Source organism: Lolium perenne, chromosome 3, assembly GCF_019359855.2.
Source record: "Lolium perenne isolate Kyuss_39 chromosome 3, Kyuss_2.0, whole genome shotgun sequence".
NCBI lineage: Eukaryota > Viridiplantae > Streptophyta > Magnoliopsida > Poales > Poaceae > Lolium > Lolium perenne.
In genome coordinates, this window is record NC_067246.2 from 162,914,199 (window position 1) to 162,927,737 (window position 13,539).

The following is a 13,539-nucleotide window of genomic DNA, read 5'->3' on the forward strand; positions in this document are numbered from 1 at the left end:
AATCGAGGGGAAACGATGGAATTGGAGGCTAAAAGTTGGGGAAATAGTAGATCAAGCACAACAACACCAGATCCATGGACCAAAACCACTCAAAACGCAACCAAATCACAGATCGGTCAAGAGGCAATTTAGGGCTATTTTTTGGAAAATTTTCTAGGAACGAAATCGGGTGGGTGGGAGGTCAAATCCGCGGTAACCAAGAGCTGCTGATACCATATGATGAGGTGCGAGACCCGTGTGTGGCCCGATCTCGCGGATTGACTTCGAAACCAAGGGGGAAGATGGGAAAAACGCGAGGAACACGAAGAACACGGCGATGAACACGAGGAACTCCGAGACTCACGCACACACACACCCCGATACACCCGATGCTTACCTCCGTGGCTCGATGGACCACGCCAATAGAATCACCCGGAAGAGGCACGCGGCAGAATTCCCGGTGAGAGATTGGGATTGGAGAAGAAGAGCTTGGTGAGGGAGAGAGAGTATCTTGTACTAGAATCTCACTCAACAAGTTCCAAATCAACAACCAAGATGCCTTGATTACAGAGGGATGATACCCAAGGGAGACTAAGCTCAAATTTAGGTTTGAGTTCAAAACAAGTCTAAAGAGCTAAAGGGGCGTCCTGGGGGTATTTATAGTCTTACAAGGCGTCATGGGCCGAAAAGGTAAGTTCGGGCCGAAAATATAACTTAAGTCGTGCGAGCCGGTCGGAGGCCGGTCGGGCCGGGCTGTGACCGGGCGGGCAGTCGAGGGGCCGGTCGACCGGGCTGTGACCGGGCGGTCCGGTTTCGAGCCGGGCACAGGACCGGGCGGCGGCCGGACGAGGCTCCAAGTCCCCTGGATGGCGCCGGATGTCACGAGCGCAAATCCGGTTCTTCGGCAGGCGGTCGGTCGAGAGGCCGGTCGGACCGAGGCTGTGGACCGGGTGGTCCGGTCAGGGAGCCGGTCGACCGGGTTCTGGGCCGGCCGTCCGTCTTCTCTTCCTTGCGCTCTTCGGGCGACTTCCTGTCCAGCTCCATGTCCATCTTCTTGTCCAGCTGCTCCTCTCCTCCCTTTGACCATGGCGTATCCTCCTCTTGGTGACCTTGATGCTCCTTGTACCTAATGACACATAACACGTCGGCATGAGGTAGCAATCCATCCAAAGGTGTACCAAGATCAAGGGTGGTGAGGAGCGAGTTCACCTCATCATGTAGCGCTTTGACTCGGGCTCGTGTCATCGGTCCACTTGGGGGACTTGTTGGTCTTGGTGTAGCGACGTCGGTGACCGGGGCTACATCACATACCCTTTTTCGAGGAGGTCTTGTATTTGTCGTTGGATCTCCTTTGTGTCTTCGGGGCTGGTGCGGTAGGCGGCGCGGTTTGATAGTGGGGCGCCGGGTATGAGGTCGATGCGGTGCTCAATCCCTCGAAGCGGTGGTAGTCCATGAGGTAGCTCGTCGGGGAAGACATCTTGGAACTCCTTCAAAAGAGACAACAAAGATGAAGGAAGTGTTGTTAAGTTGTTAGTCTCCGAGGATGGTCCCTTGCAAATGAGCACGTAGTGTAATATGGTGGATGGGTTGTGGTGCAATACTCTCATCTCACTCTTGGTAGCTATGAGGACACTCTTCATCTCACTCATATATGGCTTGTGGCGCTCACTTTCCTTTTGGTGGGTCACTCTCTCACCACTCATCTCACTAGTGATGGTAGCTTCCTTAGCCCTCGCTAAAGCCTTTGCATTGTCCGCAATTACTTGGCTAGGAGCATGTGGCACACCGTCATGGGCACTACATCACAATCAACGGTGTCTTCATAGGCGCCAATCTTGAAGGATACGGAGACGGTGTGTTGTATCTTGACATTTCCATTGTCACTTAGCCATTGCACATGGTAAGGATGGGGGTGTTTCCGGAGTGTGAGGTTGAGCTTGGAGCATAGTTCGGTGCTTGCAAGATTGTGGCAACTCCCTCCATCGATGATAACCTTTATTGACTTGCCATTGATTCCGGCTCTTGTTTGGAAGATGTTGCACCTTTGATCTTCATTGGGAAGTGCATGGGTTGTCAACACTTTGGTCACCACAAGGGACGGGCTTGCATCATGCACACATAGGACTTGCTCTTGGTCTTCCAAGTCATCATCTTCATGATTGGTTGCGGCTTGTACCAAGGCTTCATATTCGCCTTCACTCAAGTACTCCACATCTCCATCATCTCGAGTTATCATAACTCTTGTGTTCTTGCATTCAAAGGATTTATGTCCTTGAGCTCCACACTTGAAGCATGTGATGTTACTAGATCCCGTGGAAGCTTTGGAGGACATAGTTGATTGATCCGGCTTGAAGCTTGTTGTCTTGAAGGCACTCTTCATTTGCTTAGGAGGATCCTTGGGAGCAATAGCACTTGTGTTCTTGATGCTTGAGGAGGTATTTGTTGCATTGCGCGCGGCGAAGAAGGACTTTGTTTTTGCACTTGCTATGTCTTCTCGCACTTGGCGCTCGGCTCTTGTAGCTTGATGAAGCAATTCAACCATGTTGGTGTAAGGCAAGAATTCCACTATCCTCTTGACGGGAGTGTTCAATCCATTCAAGAATCTTGCCATTGTTTGCTCTTCTCGCTCGTCCACATGGGCACTCATCATGGTCATGTGCATCTCCTTGTAGTACTCCTCAACGGACTTGTAGCTTTGCTTGAGTTGGGTAAGCTTGTTGAAGAGGTCGCGTTTGTGATGGTTGGGCACAAAGCGTTTGTGCATGACTTCTTGCATCTCTTCCCATGTAGCAATGGGGTCTAGATCTTCCTTGTCACACTTCTTGTTCACTTCTTCCCACCAAACATTTGCATACCCTTCAAACTCTAGTGATGCCATGGCCACTTTCTTTGCTTCGGAGAAGTTGTGTATGCGGAATATCTTGTCAACCTTGAGAACCCAAGAGAGGTATGCATCGGGGTCTTCTTCTCCGTGGAATTTGGGCATGGTGAACTTGAGCTTCCCAAAGATTTCCTCTTCATTGTGGTCATTGCGCCTAGGAGGTGGTCTTTCTTCACCAATATCTTGACGTTGTTGAGGTGGATGTTGTGGACCTTGAGCATCTCTATTGTTGTTGCTATGTTGTTGACGAGGAGGTGGTCTTCCATGACCTTCATCTTGATCATCATTGTTGTGGCGTCGTCGAGGCATCACACTTTCTTCACTTGATGCTTGGTGATGACTTGATTCTTCATTTCGTGCCCTTGGAGGAGGTCTTCTAGCATGAGGGCGATCATCATGATGGCGGCGATTATCTTGACCTTGAGGGCGTTGAGGATGAACAACATTGATGATTTGGCGCTCTTGGCGCGCTTGCCTCGCTTCTTCATCATGAAGGCGTTGTGTTCTAGCTTGAGCTTCTTGTGCTTGTTGTTGCCGCTCTTGTTCTTCAAGTGCTTGTTGTTCATTGCGGAGGCGCTCTTGTTCCCTTGCTCGAACTAGCTCTTGATCATGGCGAAGGCGTTCTTGCTCTTGTTGGAATTGAGCATTTAGATTCTCTTGGTGAAGGCGCTCTTCTTCAAGGCGTTGACGCTCTTGGATAAGTCGAAGTCGAGCTTGTTCCGCTTCTTGAGCTTGTGATGCGGCCTAAGGCCACGTGGGTTGCCCGATCTCACGAATTGACCGAGGGAAAGGCGGGGGAGAGGAAGAACACGAAGAACACGGCGATGAACACGATGAACACACGCAAACACACACCAACCCGATACAATTCGGTTTACTCCCGATAGCCCGAACCACTATCCCGATAGAATCTCTCAAGAGAGAGACACGCGGTAGAATCCCCGAGAGGAAGATCGGTATACGATCGGTAGAATCACACGAGTGAGAGACCGGTGGTTGAATCACGAGTGTGAGAGACTAATCATATAAGGAGTGCCTTGTACAATAGATTTGGGTAAATCTAAGGAGGGGGTTTCCCTAATCCCAAAGGGATGGTGGAGGCATGAGCCTAATTCTCTCAAGTTCATTCCTAACCTAATGAAGGGGGAGGTGGGAGCCTATATATAGGGAGCCACTAAGGAGGGGTAGTTTAGGCATACAAGGGGGGTACATGGGACTTGGCCCGAATTGACTTGGACACATAGGGGGGCGGATTGTCCGGCCTTAGTGGGGCGGATAATCCGAGCAGTCGTGCTTCATGCGCCGTCTCTTCTTGGCGACCTCGGGCGCTCTTCTTCCTTCTTCTCTTCCATGCCTCCGTGACCTCGGCCTTGAGTGTGGTTCTTGTCGTTGAAGCACATGATGAAGCGAAGACCGTAGGTCGGGCTACATCATCTCCCCCCACTTGAAAAAGAGTCGTCCTCGACGATGAGTCTTCATGAATGTGTAGAGGAGGTAGATGACACCAACGCTTGAATGTCCCTTCACTTGTCAAGAGCCCTATCAATAGCACAAGAAAAGCAAAGTAGCAATCACAGCGTAGCCAAAGTTCAATGGATTTAGGAAGAGGGCGCAAGTAGAAGGAGGTCACCTTATCAAAGTGTCGGTGTGCTCTCATTGAGAGATCTTGTGTAGTTGAAGTGTGCGGGCAAAACCACTCATTGGAGCTCACTTGTATCATGCTCTCAAGAGCTCTTTTTGTCAACTCGTGCTCAATCGAGGTTGACATTGGAGTTTGGGTACCTACACACATGTTAGACAACAAGAACAACGTGTGTGCATGGTATATGAACACATCATCCATCATGATGGTCCATCTCTTTTGCACATCACCATTAGCGTTAAGCAAAGCATCATAATAGATATGGTGAATATGCGGAGTAAACATGGGAACATGATCAACATGGATATATGCAAAGTCTCCAAAATGTGATAGAGCTATGGGGGCAATCTCATTCACAAGCATATTAACACTATTGCAAGCCAAGCATTGGAAAGAGAAATTGTTCATCATTTTGGTTGCATTAATGGGAGAATATTGCAAGCATGTAGCACAAAACATGTTCAACATTTGATCATTGTTGTCGACAAACCTAGGGAAAGAGCAATTGTTCGGCAAGGTTGTCACAACACAAGCATCATTATCAACATTGCAAGCAATACATGGGAAAGAGAAATTGTTCGACATATTGCAAGCAATAGGATAGAAATCGAAACACTCATAGCATGGCATGGTCATGTTATCACAAGCAATCAAGTCCACATGATCAACAATGTTGGTATCAAGCAAAGCATCACATGGGAAAATGAAAGAAGCATATGACATAGCATTTGTATCTTCAAGATCATGCATGCACTCATCAATCTTCATGTCCACTAGTGGGATCATGGCATCATCAACACCCATATAGGTACCTTTGTAGTCCCGCTCATATGAGGTAGGTGTTGTGGAAGAGGTAGGCTCGATGTGGCCTCCATGTTCATCTTCAATCAAGCATGGTGTGATATCATCATCTTCATGCACCATGTACATCTTCTCCATTATCGGCGTCTCATCATCCATGGGACCTAATAAGACACAAGGAAACACACTAGAGGTAGAGGGTAAGTTGTTAGAATTCGAAGTGGCCTCACATGACCTATCAACTACCACTCTCATCTCACTCGGTGTATCACTCATGCTCTCGAAGTGGAGGCACTCATCAAGCTCACATATAGTGGAGTCGCTCATCTCACATATAGTGGAGTCGCTCATCTCACATATAGTGGAGTCCCTCATCTCCATGGCAATGGCGTCGTCGATGTCCGAGCAACCTAGCAAAGAGGAAGACAACACAAGAGGAGTAGAGGTTAAGTTGTTAGAAATCGAAACATCCTCACTCGACTCATGGTGTGTATCTCTCTTGCTCTCAAGGTGTTTGAAGTATGCGTTGCACTCGGCTTTATCTTTGGATGTCATTTGGGCTTCTCGAGCATCTAGCTCGGCGAAGTATGCTCTCATCTCGGCTTGCTCTTGTGGGGTCATCATGTATATCTCACTAGGATAGGTGTATATGTATGGTGGAAGGAAAACTACACAAGTATCCCACCTTTCAAGAAAGTATCGGAAAAATGGTTCAAGTCAAGAGCAAAGCCAAAATGTATCGGGGTTACTCACACACACACTCAAAGCACACGCAAAAGGCTAAGAAACACTATATGTGGTGGGTAAGGGGTGGATAGCAAACGAAAAAGATCAACGGAAAAGTCTATTGTCAAATGTGGGTAAGATCCAAAGTCAAATGTCAAGAGTGGTGATCTATGTCGAGGAAACACGGAAACGCACACAAGAAAGAATAATGGGGTTAGCGCGACCAAGGAAGTGAGCAAGTAACAAAGATGGTCCTAACGAAGACTATAAGCTCGATGTCACGCCAACACAAGAGAGACCGTAGCTTGGTTGCACAAGAAAGAAGCAACAAGATTTGCACAAGGGTCACTCTTCTCTTATCTCTCTTAGTGCGCACAAGCTTTGCACTTCTCGGTATCGGTGGACACACACTCTTTTCTATTTTTTTTTCTTTTCACTTTTTTTTCTATGCTTAGAAGCTTGCTTTTTCTCTATGTATATGTCACACTTTTTCTTCTTTTGTGTATCTTTCTCACCGAGCTTGCTTCGGAGCTTCGCTCAACACAACGCACACACACCCTCTCACGGTCGTGACACTTGTGCAATGCTTCGCAACGCTCGGAAAGCCACTCTCAATGGGATAGGTACACAAAGAAAGAAATGGGGCTACAAGGGGTGGGGCAAGTTATACCTATTGATGTTAGGCGGTGTCAAACACACGAACTTGCGATGGCGAAGTGGTGGTGTCGATGACGATGGCGAAGTTGCGCCGGAATCCGGGGTGCCAAAGGTGTCGTCGCGATGTTGGTGTAGGCGCGGAAGCGAAATAGACAACCAATGCACTCCAAATCGGAAACCGAGCAAATTAAGTCAATGCCCGAAAAGTTGGGTCAAAACGAGCGGTCGAAAGTTGGGCTCCAAAAATCGTCCAAAATTAGACGTGGGCTATGTGGAGTATTTGGGGATTGATGTTAAAATTTGGAGTCAAACGGGCGCCGGAAAGTTGTAAAAATTTGGGGCAAATAGATGAATCAGAATTGGCCGAAATTGGAACCAAAGCCTGTGCGGAAACAGCACATGCCGGCAGTGCCGGTGTGTACGCAGCGGCAGTGCCGTGGTGTTGCGGCCGGTAGTGCCGGTCAGATCGGCCCGGCAATGCCGGTTCAGGCAATTTTTGCGTGAGCTAGCGGGAGGCGTGGAGCTTGGGAATCAAGTGGAGGATGCGCGCGTGCTGTTTCTGCTTGCTGCGCGCGAGTGAATCGATTTGGAGGCCGGCGGGTTGACCAAGTGGAGCAGGGGGCGGAAGCGGGCAAGGGAAAAGCGAGCGCCGGCGGGGCGTCGATGGTTGGTGCTGGTGGCGGCCTGCGTAGCAGCGCAGGGCGGGCGGGTAGGTGCGCAGTGGGTTGGATGGCGGGCGCTGGCGGCGGGAGTGGAGGGCCAAGGGCGGCTGAGCGCGCGCGGGGCTTGGGCCGGCGTCCAGCGGAGGAGCGGCCTGGTGTGGGGCTCGGCCAGGCTGCGCGCGTGCAGCGGATGGTGGTGGCCAGGCGGCAGCGCTCGCGGAAGCTGCAAGCAAGCGGGCGGGCGGAGCTTGGCGCGTGAGGCCGGCAGGGAGTTGGCGGGCGGCGTTTGGCGCGATGATGCGGGCGCGTGCGGCGAGCGGAAGCTGCCTGGTGGAGCGAGCGCGTGGTGGTGGAGGCGCAGCGGCAGTGCCGCTCTGTTTTTGCCGGCAGTGCCGGTGAGCACGAATTTGATGAACTGGATGAACACGCAGCGGAAATTTGGGGCAAAAATCGTCGATTCTGAGAGATTTAGAAGGAATTGGACCGCGAAATTTTGCAGGGATGTAGATCAGCACCAAAGACAACAGATATGTGGATCAAAACCACAAAAAACTCAACAAATCCAGAGATCCAAATTCGAGCTATTTTTTGGGGAAAAATTTTTGGGGAAATTTTTTGGGCGAAATTGGTGGAATCGGAGGGTCAAATCCGTGGCAACCTTTGCTCAGATACCATATGATGCGGCCTAAGGCCACGTGGGTTGCCCGATCTCACGAATTGACCGAGGGAAAGGCGGGGGAGAGGAAGAACACGAAGAACACGGCGATGAACACGATGAACACACGCAAACACACACCAACCCGATACAATTCGGTTTACTCCCGATAGCCCGAACCACTATCCCGATAGAATCTCTCAAGAGAGAGACACGCGGTAGAATCCCCGAGAGGAAGATCGGTATACGATCGGTAGAATCACACGAGTGAGAGACCGGTGGTTGAATCACGAGTGTGAGAGACTAATCATATAAGGAGTGCCTTGTACAATAGATTTGGGTAAATCTAAGGAGGGGGTTTCCCTAATCCCAAAGGGATGGTGGAGGCATGAGCCTAATTCTCTCAAGTTCATTCCTAACCTAATGAAGGGGGAGGTGGGAGCCTATATATAGGGAGTCACTAAGGAGGGGTAGTTTAGGCATACAAGGGGGGTACATGGGACTTGGCCCGAATTGACTTGGACACATAGGGGGGCGGATTGTCCGGCCTTAGTGGGGCGGATAATCCGAGCAGTCGTGCTTCATGCGCCGTCTCTTCTTGGCGACCTCGGGCGCTCTTCTTCCTTCTTCTCTTCCATGCCTCCGTGACCTCGGCCTTGAGTGTGGTTCTTGTCGTTGAAGCACATGATGAAGCGAAGACCGTAGGTCGGGCTACATCAGCTTGTTGGTGAAGCACTTGGACATCCACATTATGGTGGCGTGGGTCTTCATTAGAATCATGGCGAGATGGTGTAGGAGCTCTTAACCTTGAGCTATGAGAGCGCGAAGACCTTGAGTGTTGTCTTCTTTCCTCTTGACGATTGAGTGTGTGGAGGATATGGTCCAACACCATCTTCATTTCCCTTGTCTCTTGACCTTGTATGGCAAGTGTGGCCTTCAACTCATTGCCTTGAGTTTCAATCTTCTCATTGAGGTCTTGCACTTGATTGTTGAGGTCATTCCTTTGCACTTGAGCTCTTTCTTCATAGCGGACATTGGTATCCTTGAGCATGGCTTCAAATTGATTTAGCTTGGCGTGGACGGCTTGAGTAGCTATCCAATGTTGGTGCCGCGTCATCGGTAGTTGGTTCCCTTCTCCACTAGACATGGTTACAACTAAAACAAGAACTATGTGGTGGGTGGTTAGGAAAGACTACCAAGAATGTCAAAACTTGCAAACCAAAATCGAAAAGGTGTTTCAACACGGAGGGCAACCGATATGTATGCACACACACAAAACAAAAACTCTATATGGTGTTAGGTATGGATGTGGAAAGCCAAATGGAAGAACCAAACGAAAAGTCTATTGTCAAAAGTGGGTAAGATCCAAAAGTCACAAGTCAAAGGCGGTGATCACAAAAGGCATACACAAGGAGGAACACACGCGTGGGACAAAATGGGGTTAGCGCGACTTGGAAAATGAGCAAAGAACAAAATGGTCCTAACGAAGACTACTAGCTCGGTGTCACGCCAACACAAGAGAGACCGTGGCTTGGTTGCAAAATCGAGAAGCAACAAGATTTGCGCAAGACGCCTCTCTTCTCTTTTCTCTCTTTTGCTTAAAAGCTTTGGACTCTTTTGTGTATAGGTGTCACTCACACACTTTTTCTTTTTCTCTTTTTGTATTTTTCTTTTTCTTTTTCTCACTATGTAAGGATACTACTATCTATGTAAGTATGTCACACTCCTTTTGCTTATCTTTTCACACGAGCTTGCTTCAAAGCTTTGCTCAACACACGCACACCCTCACGGTCGGGACGCTTGCGCAATGCTTCGCAACACTAGAAAGCCACTCTCGATAGGAAAGGTACGCAAAAGAGGCTAGGGCTACAAGTTAGGAGCAAGTTATACCACTTGATGATGGTGGCCGACGATCTTGAACTTGCTATGGTGGAGGTGTCAAATGAACCGCTTGAATCCTCGGGGTGCCGTCGTCGTTGTCGATGTTGCGGAAGCTTTGTGGTAGCTGAAATGGCACTCAAACCGAAGTCCAAACACAAGGGGGTTAGTACCAAAACGAAAAACGAAGGTTGCTGTCAAAATTTCGGCCAGGCGGAACTTCCGGTCCTGAGGGGCGGTACTTCCGGTCCCGGGCGGAACTTCCGGTCCTGCCGGGCGGAACTTCCGGTCGCAATCAGATCTGCGGGCTGTTCGTCGATTTGGGCGGAAATCCGGGCCGAAATCCTTCGAATTCGAGGAGAATTTGGCACTAAAAGCTGTGGGAAGGTGGGGGAATTGCAGATCAACACCAAAGGCAAGTTTCTATTGGAGCAAAACCACAAATAACTCAACAAATCGAGAGATCGATCCAAGGCCAATTTGGGGCTATTTTTTGGGAAAACTTTTTGGAATTTTTTTTGGGCGAAATTGGTGGAATTGGGGGATGTGGGGGTCAAATCCGTGGCAACCAAAGATGATGTAGCCCTACCCAAGGTCGATACTACATCAAGACCGACAAGCCCTCCTCGTGGTCCAATGACACGAGCTCGAGCTCAAGCCCTACACCAAGAGGTGAATTCGCTCCTCTCCACATTCGCCTTTGACACCTCTTTGGATGGATTGCTACTTCATGCCAATACCCTATGTTCAATCAGGTACATCGACCAAGAAGCGAGCCATGGAGACCAAGCCAATGAAGAGAGAGCTGGAAATGATGAAGATGGAACTACAGCTTCCAGGCCGGAACTTCCGCCCCCCAGGACCGGAACTTCCGGCCAGATGCCCTCCCGATGCCTCCCAGCGCCCAGCGAAATGGATCAGGCCGGAACTTCCGCCCCGAGGGACCGGAACTTCCGCCCCGAGGGACCGGAACTTCCGCCGACCGGAACTTCCGCCCAAGTTCCGCCCAAGTTCCGAAAGTCGGCGAAAACGCCCCTGGATGTTACTGCGGGACAATGGCGCAATTCCGGAACAAGGCCGGAACTTGGCCGGAACTTCCGCCCCGACCGGAACTTCCGCCTGTCCAGACCGGAACTTCCGCCCCTGGCCGGAACAACTTGACCGGAACTTCCGCCCCATCGAACTTCAAGACAACAAGACACTTTTAGTTGTAACTTACCCCTTCGCCCCACCTACTATAAATAGCCTTGTTGGCTCAGATCTGAGATTAGACTTGATGTGAAATTAAACCTGAGCTTAGCTCACCCTTGTGGGAACCCTACCTAGATCTATGATCTTGTACCCACCCGGGCTCCTTATCGACTTGTCAAGATCTCTTTGGTGACTTCTACCGTTTGTTTGATCTTTTGCTTGCACTTCTACCTATTTGGTCTTTTGCTTGCACTTCTATCAACCTTCCGGTCTTTTCACCCTTCTAGATCTTGCGAGCTTCGATTTGTCGATCTCTTTGCGGGACTTCTACCGGAAGGTCTTTTCTCGCAACCTCTATCGAGTAGGTGTATCGGGCTCACGAGGGAAAACCGGTTTGTGTGCGTGTGTGTGTTGTATCCCCACGATTCCCCCTCGCGTTCTTCGTGTTCATCGCGTTCATCCACCTACCCCCACGAGTTCCACCCAAATCCGTGAAGATCGGGCACATCCTTGGACTTAGTCCACATCATATGGTCTCAGCAGCTCTTTGGTTGCCACGGATTTGACCCCCACATCCCCCAATTCCACCAATTTTGCCCAAAAAATTTTCCAAAAAATTTCCCAAAAAATAGCCCCAAATTGGCCTTGGATCGATCTCTCGATTTGTTGACTTATTTGTGGTTTTGCTCCAATAGAAACTTGCCTTTGGTGTTGATCTGCAATTCCCCCACCTTCCCACAGCTTCTAGTGCCAAATTTTCCTCGAATTCGAAGGATTTCGGCCCGGATTTCCGCCCAAATCGACGAACAGCCCGCAGATCTGATTGCGACCGGAAGTTCCGCCCGGAAGGACCGGAAGTTCCGCCCCCGAACCGGAAGTTCCGCCCCTCAGGACCGGAAGTTCCGCCTGGCCGAAATTTTGACAGCAACCTTCGTTTTTCGTTTTGGTACTAACCCCCTTGTGTTTGGACTTCGGTTTGAGTGCCATTTCAGCTACCACAAAGCTTCCGCAACATCGACAACGACGACGGCACCCCGAGGATCCAAGCGGTTCATTTGACACCTCCACCATAGCAAGTTCAAGATCGTCGGCCACCATCATCAAGTGGTATAACTTGCTCCTAACTTGTAGCCCTAGCCTCTTTTGCGTACCTTTCCTTTCGAGAGTGGCTTTCTAGTGTTGCGAAGCATTGCGCAAGCGTCCCGACCGTGAGGTTGTGCGTGTGTTGAGCAAAGCTTTGAAGCAAGCTCGTGTGAAAAGATAAGCAAAAGAAGTGTGACATACTTACATAGATAGTAGTATCCTTACATAGTGAGAAAAAGAAAAAATACAAAAAGAGAAAAAGAAAAAGTGTGTGAGTGACACCTATACACAAAAGAGTCCAAAGCTTTTAAGCAAAAGAGAGAAAAGAGAAGAGAGGCGTCTTGCGCAAATCTTGTTGCTTCTCAATTTTGCAACCAAGCCACGGTCTCTCTTGTGTTGGCGTGACACCGAGCTAGTAGTCTTCGTTAGGACCATTTTGTTCTTGCTCATTTTCCAAGTCGCGCTAACCCCATTTTGTCCCACGCGTGTGTTCCTCCTTGTGTATGCCTTTTGTGATCACCACCTTTGACTTGTGACTTTTGGATCTTACCCACTTTTAACAATAGACTTTTCGTTTGGTTCTTCCATTTGGCTTTCCACATCCATACCTAACACCATATAGAGTTTTTGTTTTGTGTGTGTGCATACATATCGGTTTCCCTCCGTCTTGAAACACCTTTTCGATTTTGGTTTGCAAGTTTTGACATTCTTGTTAGTCTTTCCTAACCACCCACCACATAGTTCTTGTTTTAGTTGTAACCATGTCTAGTGGAGAAGGGAACCAACTACCAATCACGCGGCACCAACATTGGATAGCTACTCAAGCCGTCCACGCCAAGCTAAATCAATTCGAAGCCATGCTCAAGGATACCAATGTCCGCTATGAAGAAAGAGCTCAAGTGCAAAGGAATGACCTCAACAATCAAGTTCAAGACCTCAATGAGAAGATTGAAACTCAAGGCAATGAGTTGAAGGCCACACTTGCCATACAAGGTCAAGAGACAAGGGAAATGAAGACGGCGTTGGACCATATCCTCCACACACTCAATCGTCAAGAGGAAAGAAGACACCACTCAAGGTCTTCGCGCTCTCATAGCTCAAGGTCAAGAACTCCTACACCGTCTCGCCATGATTCTAATGAAGACCCACGCCACCATAATGTGGATGTTCAAGTGCTTCACCAACAAGCTCAAGAAGCGGAGCAAGCTCGACTTCGACTTGTCCAAGAGCGTCAACGCCTTGAAGAAGAGCGCCTTCACCAAGAGGACCTCAATGCTCAATTCCAACAAGAGCAAAAACGCCTTCGACATGATCAAGAGCTAGTTCGAGCAAGGGAACAAGAGCGTCTCCGCAATGATCAACAAGCACTTGAAGAACAAGAGCG

General features: G+C 49.3%; 1 long non-coding RNA gene across 1 annotated transcript; it reads right to left on the minus strand.

Annotated features, from left to right (window-relative positions):
* Positions 1-3,856: 3,856 nt before the first annotated feature.
* On the minus strand, positions 3,857-6,450 carry LOC127323551 (uncharacterized). Its single transcript, XR_011755541.1, has 2 exons — positions 4,491-6,450; positions 3,857-4,399 (listed from the first exon to the last, which is right to left on the minus strand). It is a non-coding gene; the product is annotated as an uncharacterized lncRNA (long non-coding RNA).
* Between the last annotated feature and the right edge of the window lie 7,089 nt (positions 6,451-13,539).